Below are 24,444 nucleotides of genomic sequence, written 5' to 3' on the forward strand. Positions count from 1 at the left end.
GGGTCTCGTCACCCTGTGACCAGCTTGTTCGAAGCACGCTTCCGTGCCTTTCCTCGTGCTGCTTCCTTCCTCTCGTTGGCTTTTCCCTCCCCCTTATTCCTTTCCTTCAAGGCACAGTTCAATTGCTCCTTCCTCTGGAAAGCCTTTTCCAGTCCTGCTGGCCTGGTCTAATCACTCACTTCCCCACAGTCCTTCTCTGGCAGTTTCACTGTCCTTTACCACATGACTCATTGGGCTGTGGGCTGCTTTTATCCATAACATCCTCTGTATAATCAGCTCTTCCAAACTGTTGTTTGGATGGCATTGGACACCCAGCAAGGATAAGAGGAGATAAACGCAAACCTCATGACTCAGCACATGCGTGGGAGTTTCCCCAAGCCCCTAGTCTGTATTTGATCTCTTTCCTTGTCTATAAGAAAAAGCATTCACTGGGAGTCCCCTGTATGTTATTATAGACATATACATGTATCTTTGACTACAAGGCATGCAGGATTTTAGCTCCCTTCCCCGGGATCCAACCCATGTCCCCGGCAGTGGAAGCACACAGTCCTAACTTCTGGACTGCCAGGGAATTCTCATGTCATTATATGGTAAGAATTCTCGTCATTAAAGGATTAAATTTCCAATTCGCCTTCTCAGAGAGAAGATACGATACTTTTAACTGGAGGGAAAATAGATTAGATGAGATCCAGAACGAGTGGGCTAAACATTGCCCTCCAAATCCTGGTTTGGCATTGCTCTCACCCTCTGTCTAAACTGTCCTGTACTTTGCTCTGTGAATGAACTTATGAGGTCTATTACTGACCCCCAAGAACACAGCTCGTCTGAACTCATCGCGGAGCTTAAGTTACTCCCCTAATCTGAACTGCCGTTTCATCATTCCTTCGCTTCTCCCTTCAAGATCAAGTTCATATGATTTTCCCTCCAAACTTCCTCGATTAGAATCAGAAAATGTTAACAATTCTACTTCTATTGCTCACACTCTTTTTTTTTTTTTCTGGCCACTCAGCACAGCAAGCAGGATCTTAGTTCCCCAGCAGGGATGAAATCTGAACCCTTTGCAGTGGGAGCTGGGAGTCTTAACCACTGGCCTGAAGTCCAAATTACTCACACTCTTTATTATTATTATTATTATTTACTTTTAAATTGAAGGATAACTGCTTTACAGAATTGTGTTGGTTTCTGCCAAACATTAACATGAATAAGCCATAGGTATACATATGTCCCCTCCTTCATGAACCTCCCTCCCCATCCCACTCCTCTAGGTTGTTATAGAGCCCCTATAAATACAGAATTGTATAATTCTGACAGCAAATTCCCATCGGCTATTTTACATGTGGTAATGTATGTTTCCATGCTACTCTCCGAGCTCACACTCTTGACTGACGAATGGGAGACTGAGTCCAATTAGGTGACGTGACTCACCTAATAGTACACAACTGCCTTGGAATCGAAGTCTCTGGATTTATAACCCTCTTCACCATTCCCACCTCAATCATTTCTCACCTTGTTCTTTTCTCAGCAGCTCTATCTGGTAGAGTTTCTTTTTATGTGGGATAAATACGTGCATTTCCCGCAAGCTGGTACAATTCTGGATTGTGGGGGTCAATGTGATGCAAGTTCTATCAGGCTCTATCAGACTCTAAGTATCAAACCTTGGGCAATTTCCTCATCAGTAAAGTAGAACTAAACGTGAGTGGGGCCCAGTATGGTGTCAGGACATTGGAGCAGCCATCCAAAGATCAACACCTACCAGGACCTGCAGTGGAAATGAGGGCCAGTCCCTCATGATGGAGGTCCTGGAGGTGCAGACCATAACCCTGTGGTCCCCTTTTGGTTCTAAACAGTTCCTTAACTCTGAGACCCAGGGTAATGTCTACTAATGCAAAACCCCAGCTTGTTTTCAAGAAGGGAAGTGTTTATGCTGCCTCTGCATAAGTCATCAGGAAAAACAACAGATAACCTTCCAAGGATGTAGTCCAGAACATAAAAATAAAAAACTTTAGCTCTCTGCCAAAGTGACTTTGAAATATTCTTAAAGAGTCCAAAACGCTAAAGCCTGACCTCATGGTCAAGGGTGTCAACCTCCCAACACAGCTCTTTTGGTTCTCTTACCCTGACCAAGGGCCACGCTTCCTTCTTGACCGGATATGACATCCTGTAACCCTCGCCTCTCGGTCCCCGTGTGTGGAATTCAACTTTTTATGATTTTCAAGCAGAGCTAAGCACAAATGGTGCTTACTGAACCCTGTGCTGCAGTATGTCATATGTCTACTTTTTTTAAAAAAGTTAATCCTTTTTATTAAAAAAGTAGAAAAAGAAACTTAAAGTGCTTCATGTTTTATGTGTTCAGGCCGGTTCAGAGAAGGAAGAGACGAAATGACTGTCTCTTTGTTTAAATGCTCCAAATTGTACCATTAAGTGTGTATTTTATTTTGGCATTTAATGAAATAAATTATTTTTTTAAAGGCATTCCTTTTAGTTTTTTAATAAAATGGTGTCAAATGTTGTTTTTAATTCCAGCTATTGGTCACTTCCCTAAAGAGTTACAAAAGCAGTTTAGGAGATGGTGGACAATTTGATCAGGGCTTACCAGGTGGTTCAGTGGTAAAGAATCTGCCTGCTTGTGAAGGAGACACAGGAGACATGGGTTCAATCCCTGGATGGGGAAGATCCCCTGGAGAAGGAAATGACAACCCACTCCAGTATGCTTGCCTGGAGAAATCTCATGGATAGAGGAGCCTGGTAGACTACAGTCCATGGGGTTACAAAGAATCAGACATGACTAGGCGACTAACACAATGAGGGACATTGATATAATTATATATGCCTTTATCCTAGAGGAGGAAATGGCAACATAGTCCAGTATTCTTGCCTAAAGAAACCTTATGGACAGAGGAGCCTGGCCGGTTACAGTCCATGGGGTCACAAAGACTGAGCATGCATATACATGCACTTATGCTGCTGCTGCTGCTGAGCCCCTTCAGTCGTGTCCGACTCTGTGCGACCCCATAGACGGCAGCCCACCAGGCTCCCCCGTGCCTGGGATTCTCCAGGCAAGAACCCTGGAGTGGGTTGCCATTTCCTTCTCCAATGCGTGAAAGTAAAAAGTGAAAGTGAAGTCGCTCTGTTGTGTCCAACCCTCAGCGACCCCATGGACTGCAGCCTTCCAGACTCCTCTGTCCATGGGATTTTCCAGGCAAGAGTCCTGTGGGTGTGCCATTGCCTTCTCTGACATGCACTTATAGTTCACATGTAAATTTATGTAATTCAGTTAAAGGATTTCATAAAAATTTTATAAAACTGATAGTTGATTGAATCCTAAATTTTTAAAAAATTTACAATGATCATAAAAAGCAATTAACTTACTAACCCACTTAGGCAGGTATGACAAAATCCAAAATGTTGTTTAGATTCACAGCAAGAACCAATGCTCCAAAGCAAAGAAATGAGGACCAAATGCAACTCTGATACCTGGCTCACACGGTGGATGTTTCATATACACTTAACAATTGAAGACTTTTCTTTGCCTAAATTTACTTGATCGAAAGTTATGCCCAATTCAAGAATTAAAGTGACTGAAAACTGAATGTTTTTTTAAAAATATTCTTGAGACTTATGAAATTTTTTGGATCCCAGAACACACACTTAACATGTAAGGGTAACTATATCCCTCAGGCAATAGAAGAAAGGGAGTTTGGGCCACACTCTGATGTTCAGCTAGCCATTGCAGACTCCAATGTGATCCCAACTCCAGTTCCTGCCCAGAGGAAAGGATGGACCCTGTCTGGTCCCAAGAGAATCCTTTGTATCTCTAAGAGCACCTTGAGAACAGGGCTAACCACTATACAAAATCAGTTTTGAAATCCACAAAAATGTATCAACTTTTTTTAAGAGAAAATTTTGTTTTTGTTTTTAATTTATTTTAATTAATTTATTTATTTGGTTGCACTAGGCCTTATTGCAGCATGGGGGATCCTTAGTTGTGGCATGTAAACTCTTCATTGTGGCATGTGGGTCTAGTTCCCTGACCCGGGAGTGAACTCTGGCCCCTGGCATTGGGAGCTTGGAGTCTTAGCCACTGGACCACCAGGGAAGTCCCAAAAGTGTATCAACATTTTATAACTGAACTCTTTGAAATCTTAGTTGATAGATGATTAATAAAGTGAAACAAGGAAGAGAAAGAAAATGCTGACATGCTGGTCAATTATTCAAATAGAAACTATTTTTTATTCATAGGGTAAGTTGGAATTTCCCCTTTTTTCAGGAGAATTATTTTATAGCATGATCTTGATCCAAAATAATTGCATATAAATAGGAGTTTAGGATAGAAAAACAAATTATATCCTTACCCACTGTAGATTTAGAGTCATAATGCTAAAAACCAAAGGAAAATCTATTACATAATTTTCCATGAAGAATGCAAGCAAATGACAGAAATTTCATTTATTCCAAGGAAATGCCAACCCACTCCAGTATTCTTGCCTAGGAAATCCCATGAACAGAGGGGTCTGGCAGGCTACAGTCCATGGAGTCACAAGAGACAGACATGACTTAGTGACTAAACCACCACCACCACCACGAGTTCTAAAGATAAAACAAGCCATATTTTAAAATATGTAGTTATAACTTAAACATCTGAAGAGACTGTGTATGCTTGCAGGAGTCAATCCAGGAAAATATATCCTTTTTCCCAGTGAGGTTGCCATTATTTAAGCAATTTAGACAGCTTCTTTTAGAATTACCTCTGCAGACTACAGCATATTCTCCTAAAAGTTTTCAGTGATGATAAATCTTTGCCTTTGGAGGTTGGATTTGACCTTCGAAAACAAGCAACACCTATTTTCAGACAACCCTGAGGAAAACTGAATAACAGGCAATCACAGATGTATGGTAATTTACAAGAACATTCAATGCAGAGGAGAAGTTAAAAGAAAGGTGCTCACTATACTCTTTCCTGGCCCTGCTGTTTTTGCATGCATGTCTTTGCATGTCTCCATGATATTTTTTTCCCAGCTGGATGTTAAAATCTGTTGAGTTTTCTGTATAGCCCTAAAATTCACATCTCAGGACATAAATCAAATTATAGAATATGCTAATACCATGCTCAGCAGAAATCTTTCCATGATACTAGCTTTGAGTTTGACTCCTTGAAACCAATGTGCTAGTCAATTCCATCACCGTAAATCTTTATGGGACCAGGATGTGTGTTAAAGTATGGACCCAGGGTTGAAATCCTTGTTCCAATACTTGATATAAAGGCCAATTGCTTAACCTCTCTGGGCTTCCACTTCAGTCAGTCCAGTTGCTCAGTCATGTCCAACTCTTTGCAACCCCATGGACTACAGTGCTTGGACAGACTTCCCTGTCCATCACCAGCTCCTGGAATTTGCTCAAACTCATGTCCATCGAATCAGTGATGCCATCCAACCATCTTATCCTCTGTTGTCCCCTTCTTCTCCTGCCTTTAATCTTTCCCAGCATCAGGGTCTTTTCACATGAGTCAGTTCTTTGCATCTGGTGGCCAAAGTATTGGAGCTTCAGCTTCAGCATCAGTCCTTCCAATGAATATTCAGGACTGATTTCCTTTAAGATTGACTGGTTTGACCTCCTTGCGGTCCACTTAATCCTCTGTTAAATGGAGTTAATAATTGTACTTCCCCTATGTTTTTCTTCTACCGTGAAAGCCATAGCTTTTCTTGTGAAGATTAAGTGACTTAATATTGCTCAAATGCATACAGCAGCGTCTGCTGCAAAGTCAACACTAAATATTTGTTGTTGTTTAGTAGTTGTGTCCGACTCTTTTGCGACCCCATGGATTGTAGCCTGCCAGGCTCCTCTGTCCATGGGATTTCCCAAGCAAGAATACCAAAGTGGGGTGCCATTTAAATATTAGTTATCATTATTTATGTGATGGCTGTAATAGGCAAAGAATGAGAAGCTAGCCTTCAAAAACAAAACAGAAAAACCAACCCTTTTTTGACTCAAACACTATATACTCTTAGTCCAAGTCAGAGGACCTTAAGAGGATCAGAAGTATATAGGGAATGACAGGCCTCTGAATATACAGGACACAGACAGCTGTTGAGAGGGAGGAATATTAGATGCCATGAAACTAGCTTGCAGTGTAATTTTCAATTCAGTTCAGTTGCTCAGTTGTGACCGACTCTTTGCGACCCCATGGACTGCAGCACACCAGGCTTCACTGTCCATCACCAACTCCCAGAGTTTACTCAACCTCATGTCCATTGAGTTGGTGATGCCATCCAACCATCTCATCCTCTGCCATCCCCTTCTCCTCCTGCTTTCAGTCTTTCCCAGCATCAGGGTCTTTTCAAATGAGTCAGCTCTTTGCTCAGGTGGCCAAAGTATTGGAGTTTCGGCTCAACATCAGTCCTTCCAATCAACATTCAGGACTGATTTCCTTTAGGATGGACTGGTTGGATCTCCTTGCAATCCAAGGGACTCTCAAGAGTCTTCTCCAACACCACAGTTCAAAAACATCAATTCTTTGGAGCTCAAGCTTTCTTTATAGTCCAACTCTCACATCCAGACATGACCACTGGAAAAACCATAACCCTGACTAGACAAGAGAAGACTCTACACATGGACGTCACCAGATGATCAACACAGAAATCAGATTGATTATATTCTTTGCAGCCAAAGATGGAGAAGCTCTATACAGTCAGCAAAAACAAGACTGGGAGCTGACTGTGGCTCAGATCATGAACTCCTTATTGCCAAATTCAGACTTAAATTTAAGAAAGTGGGGAAAACCACTAGACCATTCAGGTATGACCTAAATCAAATCCCTAACAATTATACAGTGGAAGTGAGAAACAGATTTAAGGAACTAGATCTGATAGACAGAGTGCCTGATGAACTATGGATGGAGGTTCATGACATTGTACAGGAGACAGGAATCAAGACCATCCCCAAGGAAAAGAAATGCAAAAAGACAAAAAAGCTGTCTGAGGAGGCCTTACAAATAGCTGTGAAAAGAAGAGAAGCCAAAAGTAAAGGAGAAAAGGAAAGATATACCCATTTGAATGCAGAGTTCCAAATAATAGCAAGGAGAGATAAGAAAGCCTTCCTCAGTGATCAGTGCAAAGAAAGAGGAAAACAATAGAATGGGAAAGACTAGAGATCTCTTTAAGAAAATTAGAGATACCAAGGGAACATTTCATGCAAAGATGGGCTCAATAAAGGACAGAAATTGTATGGACCTAACAGAAGCAGAAGATATTAAGAAGAGGTTGCAAGAATACAGAGAAGAACTGTACAAAAAAGATCTTCACGACCCAGATAATCACAATGGTGTGATCACTCACCTAGAGCCAAATATCCTGGAATGTGAAGTCAAGAGGGCCTTAGGAAGCATCATTACAAACAAAGCTAGTGGAGGTGATGGAATTCCAGTTGAGCTATTTCAAATACTAAAAGATGATGCTGTGAAAGTACTGCACTCAGTATGCCAGCAAATTTGGAAAACTCATCAGTGGCCACAGGACTGGAAAAGGTCAGTTTTCATTCCAATCCCAAAGAAAGGAAATGCCAAGGAATGCTCAAACTACTGCACAAGTGTAATTTTAGTAACCTCTAAAGATATGTCATTACCACCATTATCAGAAAGTGTGGGTCATGGGACTTCCCTGGTGATCCAGTAGCTAAGAATCTGCCTGGCAATGCAGGGAAGTCAGGTTCAATCCCTAGTCAGGGAACTAAGATCCCACATGCTGCCAAGCAACTAAGCCCAATAACTGCAACTCAAGAGTCCATGTTCACAACAGAAAGATCCCCCAAGTTGCAATGAAGATCCTGTGTGCTGCAACTAAGACTGGAAGCAGCCAAATAAACAAATAAAAATAAATGGGTAAACATTTTCATTTTTAAAAAAAGGAAGTATTGGTCATTACACTGTATTTTACTGAATATAAGATGCCACAGATGGAAATAAGCATCTCTGTGTCAGAAATACTAATATGAAAAACTGTGTACCTCAGAATCAGTGAAGAAATAACCGAGGTTCGGAAGAGGATATTCTGCCTGCCAGCTTCACAGATTCTTCCCCATTCTAGGTGGAACCCCAGCCCCGAAAAAGGAAACTTTCTGTGGGTACAGTTGCAAAAGTCAGGACTGAGCTCTGACTTCAGCAGTGGGAAGGGGGAGGCCCTCAAGGGAAGGCTATGTTTTACACGAGGTGAAAAAAATTGCAGAAGAAAGTGGAAATTTTTGAATGAGCATAAATGGTTCCTACTTCCGGTGTTAAAATCTACGCAAGTAGATTCTGAAATTCAGATCTAAATTTCCACCTGTGGAAAGAGTACGTTGTTCCAGTCAGACGTGACACAGCCACCTGAGAGGGAAACTGTTTCAAACTTCTCAAGCTTCTCTTCCAGGTTGCCCTTCGGGTTTCTGGTAGCTCCAGGTTTCACGGCAACCAGGATTACTCTTCCCCGGGCGGGCTGGTCTTCATCTAACAGCACCAGAGCCCAGAGACCCTGTAAGTAGCATTAAATGAATGCAAATATGTCAGGAGCCCCAAAGGCTCAGATTCTGTTTGTAACCAAATCTTTATATTCCGATTCAACAAATATTAATCAAAGCATCTGGACCACATGCAGGGTATTGTTTTAAAGATGGAGCCAGGTGCACAGTATTTGATCCTAAGGGACAAGAAAGTGATTTAAATTTGGCATCCACCTGGAACTTCATTCTGTGCATGAATGAAGGGAACGTGAACAGGGAGGGGAGGTATTGAGGGGAGGGGGGGAGGGAGAGGTTGACATCTGTAAACCGTCCAATTTTCCTAGTGTCTTACCCCTCAAAAGAACTTCACAGAAGTGTAAGGAAGCCTGCCTTCTGGTAATCCTTTGTGAAAGTGTTGGACACTCAGTCCTGTTCTACCCTTTTTGACCCCACGAACTGTAGCCCTCCATGCAAGAATAGTGGAGTGGGTAGCCATTCCCTTCCTTGTAATCCATCACAAATTTGTAAAAAAACTGAAAAAATGGTTCCAAGTTTCTTTGCATCTCATTCTCCACTACCCTCACAAGCCTATGACTGTCTCATTTTAAAATACATACCACATTCCCTATATAAGAATGTGACTTTTGAATCCATTTCCCCAACTGGTTTGGAGGCATTTTGGGCATAAAGTTTAATCTTCTGAGCAAGTCTCTGAGTGAACCTACTGCTATTTTGTAGACAAATGGAGTATCATTCAAGGTTGATTCATTTCTTAGTATGACAACTAGAAGACGATCAGCAGCATAATTTATCATCATTATGGTAGAATGATAATTTATCATCATTATAAAATTAGGGTAGAAAAAAGGTAACTTATTTTATCCATTGAAAAATAGCTTCTTTGTAAACTACATACATACGTACAATGGAATATTATTCAGCCATGAAAAAGAACACTTTTGAATCAGTTCTAATGAAGTGGATGAACCTAGAGCCTATTATTCAGAGTGAAGTAAGTCAGAAAGAGAAAAACAAATATCATATATTAGCACATATATATGGAATCTAGAAAGATGGTACTGACAAAATTATTTTCAGGGCAGCAATAGAGACATAGACATAGAGAACAGACTTATGGACATGGGGGCTGGGGGAAGAAGGAGACGGCGGGATGTATGGAGAAAGTAAGGAAATATATATCACCATATGTAATTAGCCAATGGGAATTTGCTGTAGGACTCAAACCAGAGCTCAGGAACAACCTGGGGGGGAGGCGGGGAGGGAGGTGGAACAGAGGTTCAAGAGGAAGGAGACATATGTATACCTATGGCTGATTCATGTTGATGTTTGGCAGAGACCAACACAATACTGTAAAGAAATTATCCTTCAATTAAAAATAAATAAATTTAAAAACAGAAAAATAGCTTCTTTATAAAACTGTGAATTCTTTGAATTAACAGTTATGTTTCCGTACTTACATAGTTATTAAATAATAGTATTTCTTGTTCAGTTCAGTTCAGTTCAGTTGCTCAGTTGTGTCAGACTCTTTTTGACCCCATGGGCTGCAGCACACCAGGCTTTCCTGTCCATCACCAACTCCCAAAGCTTACTCAGATTCATGTCCATTGAGTCAGTGATGCCACCCAACTATCTCATCCTCTGTCATCTCCTTCTCCTCCTGCCTTCAATCTTTTCCAGCATCAGCGGCTTTTCCAGGGAGTCAATTCTTCACATCAGGTGGCCAAAGTATTGGAGTTTCACCTTCAGCATCAGTCCTTTCAATGAATATTCAGGACTGATCTCCTTTAGGATGGACTGGTTGGATCTCCTTGCAGTACAAGGGACCCTCAAGAGTCTCCTCCAACATTTCAGTTCAAAAGCATCAATTCTTCAGCGCTCAGCCTTCTTCACAGTCCAACTCTCACATCCATACACGACCACTGGAAAAACCACAGCCTGGACTGCTGCTGCTGCTTAGTCGCTTCGGTTGTGTCTGACTCTGTGGGACCCCATAGATGGCAGCCCACTAGGCTCCTCTGTCCCCGGGATTCTCCAGGCAAGAATACTGGAGTGTGTTGCCATTTCCTTCTCTAATGCATACAGGCGTGCTAAGTCACTTCAGTTGTGTCCAACTCTGCGTGTCCGTAGGAACAGCAGCCCACCAGGCTCCTCTGTCCACAGGATTCTCTAGGCAAGATTACTGGAGTGGGTTGCCATCTCCTTCTCCAGTAGCCTTGACTAGATGGACCTTTGTTGACAAAGTAATGTCTCTGCTTTTTAATATGCTGTCTAGGTTGGCCATAGCTTTTCTTGCAAGGAGTAAGCGTCTTTTAATTTCATGGCTGCCGTCACCATCTGCAGTGATTTTGGAGCCCAAGAAAATAAACTCTCTCCCTGTTTCCATTGCTTCCCCATCTATTTGCCATGAAGTGATGGGAACGGATGCCATGATCATCATTTTATGAATGTTGAGTTTTAAACCAGCTTTTTCACTCTCCTCTTTCACTTTCATCAAGAGGCTCTTTAGTTCTTCTTCACTTTCTGTCATAAGGGTGGTGTCATCTGAATACCTGAGGTTATTGATATTTCTCCTGGAAATCTTAATTCCAGCTTGTGCTTCATCCAGCCCGGCATTTTGCATGAGGTACTCTGTATATAAGTTAAATAAAGCAGGGTGACAACATACAGTCTTGCTCTTACCCTATTATAAATAATTTTAAATTGTTTAATGTCTTTCATTTATGAACTAGATCTAATGTTACTTCAGTTAGATCACTGAACATCTGGGACTTGGAGATCTGATATTTATACAGAAATTTTTAGAAAGTAAGATTGGTGTTTATTGCATCAGGAATTGGCAGGCGTCTATCAGGAGACTGTCTCAGATAATCATTACCCAACTCAAATTTTCCTTGATTTTTTTCCCCATCTTATGTATTTTTAAAAGACAACTGTACAAAAAATAGAAATGAATGTACTTGGTTAAATTGTCTCTAGTCTCTTTTTTCTATATAACTAACCCGTCGATGTCATTGTTAAAAGTTTTTGTTTCACGTTTTCCTCATTGGCAAACTGAGTAATAACGTATTCAGAGCCTGCCAGCTCTGATTTTTTTATTATCTCTCAAGTTTACTGACCTCATGGCAAAGAATTTGAAGTCTTCTCTACCACCCCCACACGTCCTGGGGGTGTTTTTCTGGTATTTTTCTGATATGCTGAGTGCTAGGGTTTATGCCATTATGGCTATGTATCTAAAAGATGGAAATGAGAAAGCACATGACATCATGTAAACTATGTAATTTTGACTTTTAAGTTTTCCTTCAGTATAAATCCTGGCCCAGGCTGCCAAGAGGTCTGACAAAGGTCAGCCTGGTTTTACTCTAAGTGGGTGAAACCGGAATTCCTTGGCCTTATAAATTCCTTTGGTCTCCACAAACATCTCCTCTTTTCTAACATCAAGTTCATATTCCATGTTTACTCAAATGTGTTTGGCCCACTAATACCTCTTTTAATGAGAATGCAGTTCTCTGCCAGAAGTCCCATTTGGATCATTTACTTTTCCTTTGTTGATCATATCAAGCATCATTACAAATAATAATACTGTAATCACATAGTTCTTTCCAGGAAATGTCATCTTGCTGATGGCATCTAAGACTGGATATTATTAAAATCTGCTTTGTTTTTTCATCCTGACTGCACTGCACTTTAACACCCTTTGAAGAGAGACGACGTGGAGAGATTTTTCTGGCTTGTGATCAGCGTTTCAGGTTGGTGGTCAGATGAAAGCTCTGTTAGAGTTCTTTCCAAGGATTTGTCGTGCACACTCAGATTTCTTGTTCTATGTTGACTCAACCTTTTTTTACAAAATACCTCTATAAAAACAGGTCACAGAAGCAGTTCAGAATTAAACAGAATTTTTTCATTCTTTTAAAAAATTCTGGAACATGCATAATCCAAATAAGTTTATTATCCCTTAATGACAAATTAAAGCAAAATATGCCAAACTTCATGCAAAAACTTTACAAAAATCTCCATTCTGAAATAAAAGCACTTGCCTCAATCTTATGTTTGAAGAGTCTCCTGAATGAAAGAGTGAAACAGAGCCGGTTTCGATGAACCATACAAAATCTGTCCAAAGCAGTATTTGTTTCCAACAGAACTTTGTGGAGCACCCTTGTAAATCACTTCTCCAAAAAATGGCAAGAAGTGCTTCTTTGGCAGTAGGTAGACAGCAAGAAAAAAAGAGTCTTGGGGGATAAAAAGCACATATGATCTTAATGTCAGGATCTATTTGGCTATAATCACAGAATACTCAATCAAAAATGACAAACAATATAAGAATTTCTGTTTCATTTAACCAGAAGTCTGTTAAAGGATTGCTAGCACTGCTTAACCACATCAGAGCCCTGAGTCGACAACATCTGTTGAGTTCTTTCATTCTTTCATCCAACATGCCTTTCAGTATTCTCTTGGCCTCCTAGGCACCAGATCATGGGCCAAGAAAAGGTGACACCTGGTGCCCTGGACCAGTACCTTGCAGGACTCTGGGGCTGATACAAACAAAAAGCAAGGTAAGTTCTTCACAGTTTCAAAGACAACTCCCTCTTCATCAGGAAAAGGCTCATATAAATGAAACCAAAGTAAAACAGTTTGACATAGTACTCAGACATTCACCTGATTGTCACAGACAATATCCATCTGGGTATGGGTTCTAACAAACTTAAGGTAGAAGGATTTTCCAGAAGATTATTGAGTGGCTCACAAAACTGACTGGAGGTTTGGAGGACTACATTTGGAGAACAGGACAAAACCAAAGGAATCCACAACTGAGGTCAAGTGAAAAGAACTGCTTGGTTGCCAAGCCACCAGAGGACTCCAGGTACAAGACACAACCACTGTCAGATGAATTCTAAGTTGTCTGTTTGGTTGCCTTGTTGGCCCCTTCACAGTAAGAGTTCACATCTACTGTGAGTTTACATTCTGTGAAGTCTGTTCTAAGCAAGTTAACACTATCTCATTTAATTGTCCTGATAACACCTGGAAGAAAATAATTGTCCCATTTTATAGGTGAAAACTAAGATCATGGCATCCAGTTCCATCACATCATGACAATGGAGACAGTGAGAAACTTTATTTTCTTGGGCTCCAAAATTACAGCAGATGGTGACTGTAGCCACGAAATTAAAAGATGGTTGCTTGCCAGGGGCCAGAGTGAGGAACTCCGCCCATGACAAAGGTCATGAGGAAGGAGGCTTGGCATACGCAAAGGTGTGATCAAGCCTCAGGAAACCCCCTGTTCCTGAGCATCTACCCCAAAACCAGAGTCTGTTTTATGATCTCCCCCATAACCGTTTCTCTCGGAGAAGGAGTAAACGTGCAGCTCCAAGGCAATAAAAATTCCTGGGCGTGACAAGAGTGTTTCAGCTTATGGACTCCTCTGAAGGTTATCTAGCCCACCTGTATAAGTTCGTCCAGCCACATGTGATTGTTTACAGCCTCCCAACCTGAGAGGCAGGAGATGTTTTAGACTTACTAAAGGCAAATTCTTTTGGGGAGTTGGAAATTATTAGTATAGTGGGTTGGTTAGGAATTATATTGGTGAAGGGTTTTTCATTTGTTGTGTCAATAATTGCTTCTAATTCCCTGCTCTGGGTGGGACAAGGATGTCTCAGGTCAAACCTCTCTGCTGACAGACTAGCTTGTGCGACAGGATTATCCATACTCCAGCCACTACCCACCCACATGATTGTTTACTACCCGTTAACCATAAACAGCACAGAGAGTTTTAGAGTATTTTGAAAGTCTTAATTAGCATAGGGCTTTTTCTTCTTGTTGAGTCAATGATTGCCACCAGGCCTCCATATCCTTAGGCACCTGGGAATATATTAATCAATGTATTTGGAATATAGAAAAGGAAATATAGTAGTTTTTTGATGTTAGCAATACTAGACTTTTTGAGTTAATGAATTTTCTCTTTTGTTATAGATCACTGTACTTTGTCATGAATCACTGTGTCCTTGCTATGTGAAAATGTAACTTTATCACTATCTTAAGACTAAATAGATCTTAAGGGGAACATTGGTGAAAGGATTTTCATTTGTTGGGCTGATGTTTGCTGCTAAATCTCCATGCTCCCTGCCCTTATAATGAATATAACTAGCATATAGGAGAAATAAGCATTAACCTTTAAGCATATAGGAGAAATAAGTATTAACCTTTAAGATTAATCATGTTAACCTTGGGTTAAATAGATTCCTTTCTTGATTGTAACTCACTACACCCTCACCCTATAGGAATGTAACTTTATTTGGAGGGTGGTGCCTGGTTTAAGAAAAAACACCCTTGGAAAAATAAGTTTTTTGGTTATCAGAAAGAAAGGATCATAAAATGTCTGCGGGTCTCATGGCCAGAAGATGATGTAATATTCCTAAGACCTTTCTTTCACATTTATGTGAAGCACCTGATTTTGATAAAGATCAGGACTGCTGACCCCCGCGTAACTCTGTATTCATCCCTGTATGTAACAAAAGGTATATAAGCAAACCCAAAAATAAAGAAATCGGATCAGTTTCCAGAAAGACTGATTCCCCCATGTTGTTCTTTCTTGCTCCCTGTTTTTCTGGCTGAATTCCCATCTGGAGCATGGATGCTATTTTGCATAATCCAAGTTATTCAGCCCCTTTTCTCCACTAATCTTCCTACTACACTATCCGTTTCTAATCTCTCTATATATCTGTGATTAAATATGTATTTTTCCAAGGACGCCGATGCCGTCCCCACCTTCGAATCACCCTGGATCCACTGGGGCTGGACCCCGGCAGCTCCTTGGAAGAAAAGCTATGACCAACCTAGACAGCATACTAAAAAGCAGAGACATTACCAACAAACATCTGTCTAGTTAAAGCTATGGTTTTTCCAGTAGTCACGTATGGATGTGAGAGTTAGACCATAAAGAAAGCTGAGTGCCGAAGAATTGATGCTTTTGAACTGTGGTGTTGGAGAAGACTCTTGAGAGACTCTTGGACTGCAAGGAGATCAAACCAGTCAATCCAAGGAAATGAGTCCTGAATATTCATTGGAAGGACTGATGACGAAGTTGAAACTCCAATCCTTTGGCCACCTGATGCCAAGAGCTGACTCATTGGAAAAGACCCTGATGCTGGGCAAGATTGAAAGCAGGAGGAGAAGGGGACGACAGAAGATGAGAAGGTTGGGTGGCATCACTGACTCAATGGACATGAGTTTGAGCAAGCTCCTGGAGTTGGTGATATACTGAGAAACCTGGTCTGCTACAGTCCACGGGGTCATGAAGAGTCTGACACGACTGAGTGACTGAGCTGACTGACTGCCAAGTGAAGCTACTGAGACTCACAGAGGCTGGGCACCTTGCCTAAGATCCTCAAACCCAGGCAGGCCAACTACACCACTTCATCTGTCTCTCAAAGTCTAAATAGCAACCTCCAAATTCCTGAGCCAGTGGCCTCTATCCTAACTGCCAGAAGTCAGGAGCACATACATGAACTTTTTGGCTTCCTAAACTTACACATGGCTGACTGTTGATTTTCCAGCATGTGAAGGGAGGTCAAATGCTGACAGGGAAAGTTTTACAAACACCACTCCAAAGACTACAGAGAGAAACATTAAAAGCAAAATAAGTGAAACATCCAAACTTGGGAATAAATATCCTGATTATTCTCAGATTGTAATTTTCTATGTTTAGCTATATTCTGCATGCTTCTTTCTGCCTATGAATACTTCAATATTTTGTTATGTTTATGGAAAAACAAATTGAAGTCATGTATGACACTCTTCCTTTTGGCTCTCTCTTTTTTTTTTTTTTTTTTTTGTGTCTGGTCTGCTTCATTTGTCACTATCAGAACACCTCATTTTTGACTGGACTCAGACTTGGAAGTAGAAGCTCTCAGGGAGGACAGCCTCCATCTCTTGGCGATCTGCTCCTGCCGTGTTTCTTTGGCCTCCTTCATTCTCTTGGCCATAAGTTTAGCATATTCTGCAGCCTCTTCTTTATTTTTCTTAGTACACTGTTTCTTCAGAGCAATACACCAGCGTTTGTGTTGCAGAACTCGTGGAGTCACGAGACACTGAATCTTGGGTGCTTTAGTCCTAGGTTTCTCACCGTCTTTGTTTAGGGGCTTTCGCACAACATATTGGCGGACATCATCTTCTTTAGAGAGACTGAAAAGTTTGTGGATTCTGCTAGCTCTTTTGGAACCCAGGCGACGAGGCACTGTAGTATCAGTGAGTCCAGGAATATCCTTCTCCCCTTTTTTCACGATGACCAAATTGAGAACACTCAGATTGACATCCACAATGCAACCCCGCACAGATTTGCGCTTTCTCTCTCCAGTCCTCCTTGGTCTGTAACAGGAACGCCCCTTACTCAGAAGCAGGTGAACTCGGCCATGGGTCAAGACACCCTGCTTCATGGGGAAACCCTGCTTATCATTCCCGCCACTGATTCGGACCACATAACCCTTCCATTCTTCACCCAGAGCGTCAGCAGCAACTTCTGTGGCCATACGCTTCTGGTAGAAGGTACGAAGTTTTCGTTCATCGTCCACTTCAATGAGCTTCTGGCAGCCAGTGGCCAGGAAAGAGATGTTCAGCTTCATTCTGAAGCGGCCGACAGCCTCCGAGGCGCCACGAAAAAGAGCTTGGCTCTCTTTAAATTATGCCAAGATAATTCTGGTAAAAATAGCTATCTAATTTGACTACTCAAATCAATGGAGATAAAAGTGTCCTTATTCCATCTTACTTCTCAAATATCTGAATGATTTTCAAGAAATCATATATGCAAGCATGAGCTCAGAGATGATCTTATTAAACACAAAAGAAAGAACAATGACCAAAACCAAAGAAGTTTATACGTTTATTCTCCCCTATATGTTTGGCTCTGGAGTGGAAGGAAAGAATGACCATTTTATGGAGGCAAAGTTAAACCAGCCAAGTTGAAGTCATATTTTCTAAGAGACAGAGTTAAATAGCTGTGACCAGAACTTGCTTTTGTCTCTCTGCTTAGTATTTTCCCCTGAATCTATGGACTGTTTCAGTTTATATTCTAATACTAGCACAGAAATGACCCAAACTGTCAGTGTTCACACAGATCAACCCTATTTGTTCCCAAATATAGAGAAAAAGAAATTGTGTTATTCCCAAATTACTGGTTGAATTTTTGTAACCAATATACAACATATAGGATATTGATGTGTTTTGATAGAAGAGATAGGGAACGCAAGAGATATCAAGGGAAATTTTAAACTCTTTAGAAAAACGGAGCCCTATTCCAAATCACAAGGACAGAATTTCAAAAAAAATGTTGTCTTCTTGGACAAAATTATATACATAGGTATCCAAAGTATATGTGTGCTAAGTCACTTCAGTCGTGTTCAGCTCTTTGCAACTCCATTGACTGTAGCCAACCAGGCTCCTCTGTCCATGGGATTCTTCAGGTAAGAATACTGGAGTGGGTTGTTATGTCCTCCTCCAGGGGATCTTCCTGACCCAGGGATCAAACCCAAGTCTCCTGTGGCTCCTGCACTGCTGCTGGATTCTTTACCACTGAGGCACAAGGGAAGCCCCATCCTAAGTATATAAGTACTCAGTATTCTGCTTACAGAAGAAAGTCTGCTTGGCAAAAATCCCAAATGTAAACTTACAAGGACATGTGCCACAGGAGCTGGCTTAGCTAAGTTAGGAACACAATTCAGAAAGAATTCTGCTTCATATTTTCCTTTTCCACATTTTGCAGACAATCTATCCTCAATTTCCTGAAATGTCATTACTCTCCACTTCATTAATAACAGATAAAGAACAAGTTTTGAAATCAGTGACAAATAGTCTTCATTTGATTTTTTTTAAAAAACCATAGTTACCTTTAAAGGTTGTTTTGATTTTAAGCTGAGAGCCAGTGACTTTTCGAGAAGTTTCCTGTTTTCTTTTTAGAAGAAAAACAGCCAGCATGAATGATAAGAATTTGTGGCAAATTCTAAACATAAAGCCTTTTGCATTTAAATATTTCCACAGATTTTAGTTCTCACCACAGGAGTCTTGGCCTTCAAAACTTCAATTCTTTTTATAATTCCACAAATATGAATTTCCCTGAATCTGCTTCTTGAGAGATTTCCAATAGCCAAAATGGGCAATTGACTTTATTGTTTTTCTAATCACATGGACAGTTAGGACAAAGGAATTTCATTCATATCTGACTGTTCCTAATATTTATTTTTCATTTAGAAGGATAGGTATTCTGGAAGGAAGTTTTTAGTGACTGGGAGAGACACAATGTTATTTCTATTTAAACTGACGTTCACTAAGAAAATTCCTACCGAGTTTAACCTGACAAGGATGTATTCTGAAAAGCCATGGTTACCTTCCATGAAGTAAAACTCAAAAGGTCAAAAATGTACTCAGAAAAACTCTAGTTTTTTTAAATAATTATAATCATTCATAAATGTAATCTCTTTGTAATTTAACAGGAAGCACTTTCTGAGGAAATACGTTCCATGAACTTATTCTTCACATAGAAAAATCATTTTTGTTTGTCCTAAAATGACACAGTTGAGCTTTTCAAACAGCCCCTAAATCTTTCTAATATTTGAAAACTTATTTCAAGTAATTTATTCACAAGGCAATACATTTTACCCTCTCTTAGGAAGATTGATGAATTAAATGATTTTTATCTTCTCTCCCTATTTTCTGTATTTTTATACATTCCTATAAACCAATGGGCTGCTCTGGTGTCTCAGTGGTAAAGAATCCATGTGCCAATAAGGATGACGCGGGTTCAATCCCTGGGTTGGGAAGATCCCCTGGAGGAGGAAATGCCAACCTACTCCAGTATTCTTGCCTGGAGAATTCCATGGACAGAGGAGCCTAGTGGGCTACAGTCCATGGGATTGCAAAAGAGTCAGACATGACTTAGCAACTAAAAAAATACCAAATAAATCCATCCATACTTTGTTTTAAGCCTAAAAACTAGTAATATGAAGTCTGTAGACCTGTTATCTGATCTGATTGATCCTTGATTTCTTTCTTTCTTTTTTTTTTTTTCAATTTGACTGTGCCACTTGGAATCTTATTTCCCTGACCAGGGATCAAACCCACAGCTACTGCATTTGAAGCGCAGAGTCCAGGGAAGTCCCCATCCTTGATTTCTTAATCAGTGAAATGAAAAGATTGGCTAGAGCCATTTCCTTCTCCAGGGGATCTTCCCAACTCAGGGATCGAACCCAGGTCTCCTGCATTCCAGGCAGAAGCTTTAACCTCTAAGCCACCAGGGAAGCCCTCTAAAGTAACTTACAATGGTTAAACTAAAGTTTCAGTGAAAGCTCAAACTTATTCACAATGAGATCTACTTCAGTCCTACATTGACTTGAAAAACCAACCAACCAACAAACAAAAAAACCGCACAATGTTAAGAGCTATAAGTTGAGTCTATTCAGTGTCTTACGGAGGACTACAGCCCAGGAGACAGCCTCTCAGAGAGCTTGGAGAAACTGTTCCAAAGAGGTAAGTGTAAGGGTCAGCATATGTGTGATTTTGGAGAAGCGGGTACATGCAATCAAGCACACATCTAACAGGTTCCTGCCAGTCACAAGTGACAGATACCTTTGTTCTTGCTGTTCAGTCACTCAGTCGTGTCGAGTCTGTGCAGCCCCATGGACTGCAGCACACCAGGCCTCTCTGTCTTTCCTGCGTATGGGAAGATGCAAGAAACCAGGTTCATGAACCATGTCTCATGAAAATATGTAACTTTTTGAAGGCCTGTTCTGCCGGTTTTCCCAGAGTACAGAGTGCCTCATTCCTGATCTCTGTCCTGCATTCCTTTCAGGGTGTGTTGAAGGTCAGCGACTGCCCTACCTAATGACTTAATTCTTGTAGAACTAGGTGGCAGCAGTGACCTTCTTTAGCTAACACACTGGCACAAAAACAGCAAACCCCAATCAAGGTCACTTGGGTAGACACAAATCCAAAATGTTTTACTTAATTGAATTATCCATTTTTACTTCAAATTCATTAATTTTGTTCAGTGAAACTTAGCAAAATGATAGAGAACGTTAACAATTTTTCTTCTGTCTTTGGCCCTGAAATCTGTATATTGACATTTACTATCTTTCCATGGTGGTATCCTTTCAATGCCCCCATTTAGTCAAAGCTGAAAGTTGCTGAAACTTTCTGATGATCTGGCTTACAAAATGACCTCTTTCATATGGAAAACATCCTAAATACATGAATTAGAATTACTTTATCCAATATGTTAAACACTGAGTCTTTTGCAAGAAATATTTATTTTGAGAAGTGCAGTTAAGTTCAACCTCAAATGATGCAAATTACATTTTTCCCACCATAATATTAAGATATTTTTAAGGATATAATGGAAAACAATGTTTATATGGTTTGCAATCTACTAGGTAGTGCTTTCAATATTTCATAACCTTCAAGGGCACACTGATCTAGTTCTTACTAGATTCAAGATTTTTCCTTCTAAAAGACATTGTTGGTTCTATAAACATCACTTATATGATAACTAAATTCATGACAATGGGCATATCAACAGCAAAGTAATCATCTGATACGGCAGCAAATTTAAGTTAAGATCTCACAAATTATACCAAAATAAATTTCATGTGGATCAAAGAATTAAATGTAACTGAAGAGAGAAAAAATCTTAAAACACAGCAAAGGTCTTTTAAAATATGACTCAAATATAGAAACCAGTGAAGAGCTGCTAATTTTGGCTACATGAAAGTAATATTAATCTGGAAAATAATTGCAATTCTTGTCACTGACAAAGAGCTCATTTTCCTAATATATAAAGATATCCCAGAATCAATAAGAAAAAAACAAAACAATAGAAAAATAGGTTAAAAACGTTCCCAGATAGATCACAGAAAGAAAAATATAAATAGCTTTTCAGCATAGGGAAAGGTAGGCTATCTCACTTGAAATAAAGGAAATGCTAATTCAGCTTTTGCTGTTGTTCACTCGCTAAGCCATGTCCAACTCCTCTCAACCCCAAGGTCTGCAGCACACCAGGCTCCCCTGTCCTTCACTATCTCCCAGAGTCTGCTCAAACTCATGTCCATTGAGTTGGTGATGCTATCCAACCATCCCATTTTCTGTCGCCCCCTTCTCCTACTGCCCTCAATCTTTCCCAACATCAAAGTCTTTTCCAAGGAGTCAGCTCTTTGCATGAGGTGGCCAAAGTATTGGAGCTTCAGCTTCACCATCAGTCCTTCCAATGGATATTCAGGGTTGATTCCCTTTAGGATTGACTTTTTTGATCTCCTGTCTGTTGGGAGCCAGCGTGAGGAACTCCGCCCATGGCAAATGTCATGAGGAAGGAAGTTTGGCATACGCAAAGGCGTGATCAAGCCTCAGGAAACCCCTTGTTCCAGAGCGTCTACCCCCAAAACCAGAGTACTTTACGGGGAGCTCTCCCCCATAACCATTTCTCACAGAGAAGGAGTTAACTTGCAGCTCCAGTTAATACAAATTCCTGAGCGTGACAAGAGTGTTTCAACTTAAGAACTCTGAAGGTTCTCTGGCCTGCCTGATCAGGTTCATCAGGCCACATGTGATTGTTTACAGCCTCCCAACCTTGAGAGGCACGAGATGTTTTAAAACTTTCTAAATACAGACTCTTTTGAGAAGATTAGAAGATCATTAGTATACTATTTGTGGGTTGATTAGGAATTATATTGGTGAAGGGTGTTTTCATTTGTCCTGCCAGTAATCACTGCTAACTCCCTGCCCTGGGTGTGACAAGGATGTCTCAGGTCAAACCTCTCTGCTGACAGACTAGCTTGTGTGACAACCTCTCAATCATAAACAGCACAAAGAGTTTGAAGTATTAGCGTAGGGCTTTTTTCATTGATGAGTCAATGATTGCCATCAGGCCTCCATATCCTTAGGCACCTGGGAATATATTAATCAATGTATTTGGAATATAGAAAAGGAAATATCGTAGTTTTTTGATGTTAGCAATACTAGACTTTTTGAGTTAATGAATTTTCTCTTTTGTTATAGATCACTGTACTTTGTTATAAATCACTATAAATCACTATGCTATGTAACAATGTAACTTTATCACTATCTTAAGACAAAATAGATCTTAAGGGGAACATTGGTGAACGGTTTACATTTGTTGAGCCAATATTTGCTGCTAAATCTCCATATTCCTGCCCTTATAATGAATATAACTAGCATATAAGAGAAATAAGTATTAACCTTTAAGATCAATCATGTTAAACCTTAGGTTAAGTAAATTCCTTTCTTGATTGTAACTCACTACACTCTCACCCTATAGGAATGCAACTTTATTTGGAGGGTGGCGCCTGATTTAAGAAAAAATCACCCCTGGAAAAATAAGTTTTCTGGTTAATTGACTGGTATCAGAATGGACCATAAAATGTCAGCAGACCTCATGGCCAGGAGATGATGAAACTCATAAGACCTTTGTATAATTTTATATGAAGCACCTGATTGTGACAAGAGTCAGGTCTGCTGACCCCCGCGTGACTCTGTGTTCATCCCTATGTATAACAAAAAGGTTTATAAACAAACCTGAAAAATAAAGAAATCGGATCAGTTTCTGGAAAGACTGATTCCCCCATGTCTTTTCTTTCTTGCTCCCCGCTTTCCTGGCTGCATTCCCATCTGAAATGTGGGTACTCACCAAGCCTGCTAATTCTGCCTGGGCTTCTGAGATCGGACCAGGGAGGCCTCAGTGCCTCCTCTCCTTCAGGAGAATGGAAAGACGCCTGTGGCCTACGTAGGTGGGATTAGTATTCCACGTAAACCAGTTATTCAGTCTCTTTTCTCCATTAATTCTCCTACTACACTATCTGTTTCTAATCTCCCTCTATATCTATAATTAAATAAGTTTTTTCCAGGACGCCAATTCCGTCCCCACCTTCTAATTACCCTGGATCCACCGGGGCTGGACCCCGGCACCTGTCCAGGGGACTCTCAAGGTCTTCTCCAGCACCACAGTTCGAAAACATCAATTCTCTGGCAGTCAACCTTCTTTATGGTCCAAATCTCACATCCATACATGACTACTGGAAAAACCATAGCTTTGACTATATGGACCTTTCTTGTGAAAGTATGTCTGCTTTTTAATATGCTGCCTAGGTTTGTTATAGTTTTCCTTCCAAAGAATAAGCATCTTCCAATTTCATGCTTGCAGAAATCATCTGCAGTGATTTTGGACCCCAAGAAAACAAAATCTGTCACTATTTCTCCATTTTCTCCCCTTCTATTGGCCATGAAGTGATAGGACTGGATGCTATGATATTAGTGTTTTTTGTTTTTGTTTTTTAGTAAAAAAGGATTTTATTTTATTTATTTATTTATTTATTTATTTATTGGAGGCTAATTACTTTACAATATTGTTTTGGTTTTGCCATACATTGACATGAATCTGCCACGGGTGCACATGTGTTCCCCATCCTGAATCCCCCTCCATGTTGAGTTTCAAGCCAGCTTTTTCACTCTCCTCTTTCACCTTCACCAAGAGGCTCTCTAGTTCCTCTTCATTTTCTGCCATAAAAGTGATGTCATCTCATGATCCTCTACATAGAAAACCCTAAAGACACCACCAGAAAATTACTAGAGCTTATCAATGAATACAGTAAAGTTGCAGGATATAAAATTAATACACAGAAATCTCTTGCATCCCTATACACTAACAATGAGAAAACAGAGAAATTAAGGAAACAATTCCATTCACCATTACAGTGAAAAGAATAAAATACTTAGGAATAAATCTACCTAAAGAAACAACGAGTCAGACACTACTGAGCAAATTCACTCATTCACTCACTCAAAGAAACAAAAGACTCATATATAAAAAACTATAAAACACTGGTGAAAGAAATCAAAGATGACACAAATAGATGGAGAAATATACCATGTTCATGGATTGGAAGAATCAATACAGTGAAAATGAGT

General features: G+C 40.3%; 1 pseudogene across 1 annotated transcript; it reads right to left on the minus strand.

Moving 5' to 3' along the window:
* LOC102176328 lies at positions 16,331–17,156 on the minus strand (annotated as a pseudogene). The gene has a single exon (XR_001296120.2). The product of XR_001296120.2 is annotated as a 40S ribosomal protein S6 pseudogene (transcript).

Source organism: Capra hircus, chromosome 9 (genome assembly GCF_001704415.2).
Source record: "Capra hircus breed San Clemente chromosome 9, ASM170441v1, whole genome shotgun sequence".
Taxonomy (NCBI): Eukaryota; Metazoa; Chordata; class Mammalia; order Artiodactyla; family Bovidae; genus Capra; species Capra hircus.